The following is an 8,795-nucleotide window of genomic DNA, read 5'->3' on the forward strand; positions in this document are numbered from 1 at the left end:
AAAGTGCCATGGATTCATGTTGATTAGATCTTTCTACTGTGACATTTTCAAAAAGTTTTTATTACTTTTTATTATTTTTCCTTTGTCGGAGACTCTGATTTTCAATTTAAAACTCGTTAGGGTTTACCAAAACCCTAATCAGACTTGTGTTGTTTATAAATCCCAAACTACAGATCCGATTCATGATCTGTAAAAAGTGAGTATTATTATTTTTTTGTCAAATGTTTATTGTTAAAATCTCAGATATTTGGAATGAGTTCTGCTATTTATCCCGGAATTTTCAATTGAAAGTATCAGTCAGAACCAAAGTTAAAATCAATATATTCAAGTCTGGATTGTCGGATGGGTATCTCCATGGTTTTAAAAGCTTTTTCATATCTGTAAAAATGAAAAGTTTTGTTTTCTTGTCTATTTGTTCTCTGTAAAATTTCATAAATTTTCATGGAGGTTTGGCCCCTGGTTCGGGTCTTGGACTGAGACTGGTTGGTGAGCTAGGTCAAAAATAGCATATTTTTAGGGTTTAATGCAATGTTCGGATTAATTTAATTCCAAAAAAATATTTTTATAATTCTAATTTGATATTAGAATTATCACAAGTGCAGGTACCAATTTTGAGGATTTTTAGAATCCGTTTGATGCTTGAATGGCTTGAATTGCAAAACAGGGCACCCGAAGAATTCCAAAACACTGCAAAAAACATAAAATTTTTGATATTCTTGGATTTTCGTGTATAAGCATATATTTTTAGGGTCTAATCATATTCATAATCATATTATGATGCTTTAGGTTTAATTTGATGCTCATTTGATTTCATTTAGTGCATAAAACCTAAGTTTTTACCAAAATATTTTCTAAAAACCCTAATTTCAAGGCCATAGTCTTGCTATCAGGGGCAATTTGGTCATTTGACCTAAATTTCGAAATCCCTAACCCTAATTTTCATATTTTTAATCATGTCACATCATATTTAGTTTGATTTATTTGCATTTGAATTTCAAAACTTGCATTTTACCAAATATCTTTCTAAAAACCCTAATTTCAAGGCCATAGTCTTGTTATTAGGGGTATTTTGGTCATTTTGACCCCAATTTCGAAATTTCATATCTTCTCTTTCATATTTATTCAATTTTATTTCATATTTTATCAATTTTGATTTAAGGGAATCATGGCAAAAAGGCTTATATCTAGCAAAATCCAGTAATTTCTAGATATTACTGGATAAACCTAGAAAAGCCAACATATCATCACTAACAAAGTTTTCTAGTTTTGCAGGTACATTGAAGACTTTATTTTTCATGTATTTAAATTTCAATAGTGATGTAAACTAAATTAAACTTTGGAATAAGAATTTACATTTCCTGCTTAGCTTAGGCAGCATTGCATATAGTTTATTTTTTTAAATAATGTTAATGTGTGATGGATGGTGATTCATGCATATTAAAACTCACTATGGTCTACACGAATGGCACATACACTAGCTTTTATGAAGTTTATAAACTTGGTGGAATTCGTATTTATGGTCATAGTCAGAATATGAATGATACCCAGATTTATGATCTTCACATTAGCCACATTCAACCTACACTCTTAGGCTAACTTCAAAAATGCACTGCATTTCTCAAAAATACAAAAAGTATTTCTCAAATCCATATTCATTCATTTCATGCATTTGCCAATTCCAATTCGAATCTCAATTCAAAGAAGTTCATTTTCTCAATTTTTTCTAAGTCTTATTCTAAAATCGATTTTCTGAAAACTCTAAGTTTTCAAATGATATTTCAAGTATTTCCCAAGTTCCAAATTCGATTTTTCTAAGTTATATTTTCAATTTCAAAGTTTGAATTCAAAGAAATCAAGTTTTTCAAAGTTATTTCATATTTCTCAAAATCGATTTTTCACAAAATCTCAAGATTTCTTCAAAAACCGATTTTTACTTTTCTCAGAAGTACATTTCAAATCCCAATTCACGATTTTCCATGTGATATCTATTCTAAGTGTTTCAGTTATTCAAAGCAAACATCATGTTTTCAAATATGCATTTTCAGAAAATTCATAGCACATGCCTGATTCTATGTGCATTTAGAAATTAGAATATGATTTAGACAAGTTGAATAGAGCAGAGCAGTAGATTGATCCTTGGTTCGATTACCCCTGTTAAAGGTGGCAGGAACGGTCGAACCTCGTACCGACAGGTGAGCCCCATTCTATAGAATTTTTCCGCATTTTAAAACGGAGGCGAGTTATTTTCAAAAACTTTTCAAAGGTCAGTTTGACTCGCAAAAAGTTAAAAATTTTGCGATGATAACGCTGCTGTAGGTTTATAGGTGTGAAGGTGTTACCTATGATGGAGCGAAAATGATGTTGTAAGGCAGGTAGGATGGATGTGGAAACGAAGGTATATAGAGTTGCAGTGGGACAGTGTTGACAACAAGTAGGAAGTGGGTGAAAAGGATTCGAAGCGAAAGGAAATGACTTAGTGGATTTTGTTGTTGCAGAAGCTATGTTACTAAATTGATTTCCTGATATGAATGTAGATTTTCCAGGAAGCAAGGGCGACATGAATTGAGCTACCGAATGGGAATGTAGAAGACTATTTCAGCTGGCGCCAGATAGAACATTGTGTATCAACCACAGGTGTGGGAGCTGGAGGTGGAATTCCAACACTAGTTTTATTGTGAATTGATGATTGAGAAGTAGCTTTTGCAAAGTTTCTGCAATGGAAGTTAAAAATGGATGAGGTGTTGTGGTAGACCGTGGTTGGGATTGGATGAACAGGGTTGATGGTGCAGTAAGTGTGGGATGGGCTACAACAAATAGGCCTTGGCACATGGGTATGCATAGGAAATTATGCTGGGATGCTGTGAAAGTTCTATGGAGCAGTGTAGGAATTAGACTAAAGGCACAGATCAAGAGATAATGCTAATATCAAAATGTAAGGCACATGATCAAAGTGCAAAAATCCTCTGACTGAACTTAGTGCTAATATAAAAAATGTAAAGCACAGGATCAAAGTGCAGAAATCCTGCAAAACCAAAAGAAATGACATAAGGCCATTGGAAAACTAACTGAACTAAGATACATAGACGAAGGTAAATAGAGGTAGCAAACATTCTTTAAATCTGTCACAGATGAAGTTTCGTATTCCATTCTAACATATACTTACTTACCGAAACAGAAAGCCAGCAAACTGGATGCTTAAGTGATACAGTGAACTTACCGAAATTAAAAAAAAATCAGAATGAAACTTTCAGCAAAGTCAGGATTAGAAATTACATTCAATAATGAAACCCCTACAAAATCAGCATATGAAAATTGATAATTAGGAGTAAGGCACAACGAGAATTCATAATGAATTCCGAGCATCTAAACATAGCGCCATTGCCCAATCTCAGTGAATTTTATATCCTCATGTGACAGGCTTCCAAGTCCATTGAAATCACACCGATTAAATGTTGAAAAACCAGGTACGAGCAATTCCCACACTCAGCTTTGGCCAGAATAATGCAGTAAGTAGCGATTTGAAACATGATTGAATCGAGATTTTCTGATCATAATTCTGAGGTTTAAATGGATCGAGCCTAACAGGATACCCATTTATCAGAATATTCCTGATCGGTGTCCTGAATTATTAGTTTGGTTGGTTCAAGGTATATGTTGATAAATAATCGACAGATCCTTACCTTATCAATCAACCTGATTCTGAATCTTCATATCTCGAAGCTGTTATCGTGAATCAGAATGTGCTCAGTGAAAGGAGATATAATCTTATGAAACACTACAGGAGACCATATGCAAATGAAGATTCAGTCAAGGAGCCCTTAATGTGCATTGATGCAATTACTGTGGAATGATATTGAAGCTTTAAAGGGGTAAGATGTGCCGCAGTTTACAGAAAGGAAAAGAAAGAAAAAAAAGGAAGAAAGAAAAAAAAGGAGAGAAAGAAAAAGAAAAGAAAGAAAATAGATCTTGTAAATGTAAATGTAAAAAATAAATAAAAAATAAATAAAAAATAAATAAATAAATGTCCATACATTAAAGCATTATCATACGATGTTCTGAGATCATGGAGATATTGTATTATAGGTCAGCAGTTGTAAATTAAAGTAGAATTGACGATTAATGAGAAATCTGGACCGAGATTTAGATGAATTTCATCAGATTATTGAAATCTGGGTCCAAAAGCTCATAATGTAAGCAAACCAGAGGGGCAAAAGATATGTTGGAACCGGAATTTGCTCCGTAAATGTCGCACAGGAGTGGACTGAAGATGCTATCAGCAACTCAGTACCACCGAGTGTGCTTTTAAACGAAATACAAAAGAGAAGTCTAAGGGGATCAAATCTTTTAAAAAAAATGCAAATGAAAGATTACAAGCAACGGATAATGAAAAAAAAAACATATATTGAAATTCAAGAGAATGAAATAGGGAAAGGCTTTTACCTTGTTTTCGACAGGACTTGAGGTCGAAGAGGTGGTTTCTTCTGCTCGTTGATGTTGAGTTCTGCTTTCTTCACAATCAAGGGAGATATGGAACTGTAACTTCGCGATCGACCACCGGATTGCTTTAGGATTCAGATGGTGGGGTGAAGACGAGTGTTGATCAATGGATTGAAGTGGTTCTTTGATGTCAATGGGATGAAAAATGGATGAAGTAGATCGATATTGGCCGATGATGCCCCTCAGCAGAGATCCCCCTTTTTCCTTCTTGATACCTTCTTTTATAAGCCCTTGAAGGATCGAGAGGGCGGTTTGGAGATGGACGGGAGAGAAGGAGGATCGAGGCCATGCCCTCTATCGCCTCTCCCTATGATTCCTTGCAACAGCAAGTCGTTGGAATTTTTTTGAATTTTCAAAAGGATGGTTTCTTTTTAAGAAATTTTTGTAAAAATGGTTTAAGATGAGGTTTTTGGCAAACTTCAATTTTTCCAAGTTTTAAAACCATTTGCTTTCCTCAATTTTTTGGATTTTCGTATCGCTTTTCCATTTTTTGTATTTTTGTAATAGAAAACTAAGATTTTATGAAAAACAAAGTTTAAACACTAAATTTTTTGTATTTTTTCTTGAGAAATATTTACAAAAAATGTTTTTCCGAGAATTTCATGCCATTTTGGGAAAAATTCTTCAGAAGAATGGGTTTGGACCCAAGTTTTTAGAAAATGTTTCGAGTTTTGAAACTCGAATCGAGAAATACAACGTGATGGATCCAAATGGATGTCGGAGAGACTGTTCGAGCTATTTAAAAACTATTTTTGGTATTTTCTATCATTTAATTTTAAAATTTGGACAATGAGACTCATATTTGGATCTGGACAATGGATCCAGATCCGAAATCAATTTAAACATATAAAATGAATTTAATTTCAGTAAAACTTGAGAAATGAAATGGAATTTAGATTTAAAAATGACTCATTTGCTCAAAAAATGAATTTAGGGGCAAGAAGGGAATATTTAAAAGATTTTGAAAATTTTGGGGTGTTCATAGTGTGTTGATTAACTAAAACATGATTTGGTACGCGACTTCCTTCCCGAAAGTGCACTGCTGCCCATGTCGTGGCTACCGGTGCTTGGTAGGCATCCGGAAGCGTAAAGCCCCATGAATCTGCAAAAGTGGGAGGGGGCGGCCTGCTAGTTCAACATTCTGAACCGGTAGTCAAACGCTCAAGTCTTCCTACCACAGAGCTTCTGGCCCTAACTGAACGACAGCGTGTTCTTTGTGCGCCTCTTCTGCGTCCCAACCTCTCACCATCCGAAAGGTTCATTTTCTTTGAACAAGAAAAACCCCAAATACTCATGTAAGGTATGCTCTAGTCTAATAGTATAGAAAAAAGAGAAATTAAGTTACTTACAGCACGATGCGGATGCTCGATGACCAAGAATCACTGTTTCGATCTGCTCTAATACCAAGATGTAACGCCCCAAAATTTCGAACTTTATAATTTCCTTGAAATAGTTGAAAATTCCTTTTCTTTACAGAGTTTATTTTTAAAATCAACGGAAATGATTTCTTTAAAAGAAAAAGGACAAGTTTGACAACCTTGGGCACGTTAGCGAGAGAACAAAGATTTACCATGGACGATCTGCAATAATACTTAGGAAACCATTTCTTCTATTTAAAGAGAGTGTCAGGTTTGTACAAAATTTGGATTTCCTCTAGGGAAAATCGTATCAAAAACCAAAATATCCAAAAGAAGAACTACGAGCAGAAACAGTGGATCCTTAAATCATCTCGCAGTCGCGCCATCGCCTGATGCACCTATTCGTCACCTGTACCCATGAAATGGGTTAGTTTTGCGAAAAACTAGTAGGTGAGCACAAAAACAGAAAGAACTAAATTAGGCATAAATAATTTATGCAGTAGGTAGTAACGAGCAAACTAAGTAAATAAACTGGAGAAAACAAACTAAGTGAAACAAACTGAAAAGGTAAGCATGCTCAAATTAGTTATTACTTGTTAACCGGCATGCGGGTACATACATGGCACGTGAGTCGAAACAACCGAGACCAAGCCGAGTGTTCATTATGTCAAGTATTTTAAGATACCTCGGTTGGCTGACTGAATCTTATTCCTATGGAGACGATCGATGGTCGAGAGAGTAAGTCCCCAAGGCCTGATAGGAATGCATCCAAACTTCTGCAGAAGTGTTAGGCTAACTTATGTAGCCCCTATCCCCCCTAACCTCCGATGACTGGGGAAGATGAGTCTTTTGCCCGTAAAAGCCATAAATGGTCTGTCCATCGGAGTTAGTACCCTCCGTCCTCTCTGTTGACGAAGCCAGGTTGAATTGAGCGCGACGGGGTTTCTTAGTCGTTGCCTCATTCTTCATGCTCTGGTCCATTAGACCAAAATGAGCATCTTGCCTATGAAGGCAATCCCATTCTTTTTTTATATGTGTTTTCATCAACGTGCACAAAGCACTGATCGAGGTCATAAGACCATCTCATCCAATCATCGTAGTACTAACATGCCTCACATGTTCAAGAGCACACTACGAGGAAAGGGATATAGGTCCTTAATAGGAGCCTCGGGAGTGTATTTCGCAAAGATATAATGTTTTAGAAAGCTATTTTAATATTTTAAATCTTTCAAAATGACCCACAACTTGCCAACATATGGCATGTGATTTTCTTGAATCTGACATCCGATGATGCAGTGTCTGGATGCTATGCAAGTCACGACACTGGTTTTGGTAAATGGGCTTCGCAAAAGAACCCATCACTCGACAACTTGATCTTGCCCCAGATCAAGGGTTTTCCCAAAATATATCAGGTAAAAATAGTGGAATAGGTATTGCTCCCAAATACGCTGAGTCGATGGCAAGGCAAAAACGAAAGACAATAATGCGATAAGCAAGAGCCTAGGCGCGAAGCGCGACGACAAACAGAAACAGGAAATGCGAAGCAAAGGATAAGGATCGCGAAACTGCGTCCTTGAATTAAAAGACAGTAAATGCGAAAACAAAAGCCTGGGCGCAAAGCGCGACAGCAAATAGAAACAGGAAATGCGGAAGCAAAGGACAAGGATCGCGAAACCGCGTCTTAGAATTTAAAAGTGTACTTATTTACATATATGTATATAGATATGTAATTAAGTCCTTTCAACCTTTAATTATTTAAGCTTGATTTAGTTATTTAAGTCATTGTGCAACTTCTCCTACCTTGGGGTATTACGAGGAAGTCGTCTACGAGCGTAGGTGATCGTCGGTTTAGATCGCGGGGCGCGAATGGGCTCCATTGCGTAACACTGCAAAAGTACGTTGTTTAGCATGCATAAGACGAATAAGGATCGAGAGAAGACTCGATTTCTCCGCAACTCAATGCAGGGGTCATCGGCCCCTACAGTTATGAAAAAAAATGGGATAGGGTCCAATGACCCATGCCGTTAAAGGAGACAGGTGCAGGGGCCATCGGCCCCTGCCAGATATCTAAAGGAGGGCAGGGGCCATCGGTCCCTGCCAGATATCTAAAGGAGGGCAGGGGCCATCGGTCCCTGCTGGGTCTTCAAAAAAAGAGGGGCAAGGGCCTTAGGAGGCCCTTGCTGGGTTTAAAGAAAAGAGAAGCAGAAGCCTTCGGCTCCTGCCAGATTTTAAAAGAAAGGGGCAGGGGCAGAGGCCCATGGCCCCTGCCAAGGAAATGAGTAGGGAGAGGGTGCGCAGGGGCCAAAGGCCCCCTGCGGCTTAACAGGAGAGAAGGCAGGGGCCAATGGCCCCTGCCGAGTTTTTGCTCGACAGAAAAAAAAAGAGATAGGAGCCAGAGGCCCCTGTCGGTCAAGAGAGGGGCAGGGGCCATCGGCCCCTGCTGGTTTTCCAAGGAATGAGGCAGGAGCCGAAGGCTCCTGCTTCCTTTCTTAAGGGAAGGGTAAGGGCCATCAGCCCCTACACGAAAGGGAAGGGCAGGGCAGGGGCCATGTCCTATGCCAGAATAGTAAAAAGGGCAGGGGGCGGAGCCCCTGCCTTCTAAGAAGATGAGGGCAAGGGGGGCGGAGCCCCCTGCCTGCTAAAAAGAGGAAGGCAACGAAAAAGGGAGGAGGAAGGCTCGGCAGGGGCTGCCAGCCACCTGCCGGCCTTCCGGCGAACCAGAGGAAGAGAAGAGGGGGGAGGGGAAACGAGAGGAGAAGGGGTGCTTATCTGGGCTGCCGAGGGAAGGGAGGTTGTCGGGGAGTGGCTGTCATGAAGGAAGCTTGTCGGAGTGGAGAGCGAGGGATGGAGTCGGGGGGAGACAGAGCAGAGACAGAGGGGAGAGATGAGAGATGAGAGAGAGAGTCGGGGGATCGGGGGAGTCTCGTAAGCCCTCCCCTC

The sequence above is a fragment of the Nuphar pumila genome, chromosome 14 (assembly GCF_984573655.1).
Source record: "Nuphar pumila chromosome 14, dmNupPumi1.hap1.1, whole genome shotgun sequence".
Taxonomy (NCBI): Eukaryota; Viridiplantae; Streptophyta; class Magnoliopsida; order Nymphaeales; family Nymphaeaceae; genus Nuphar; species Nuphar pumila.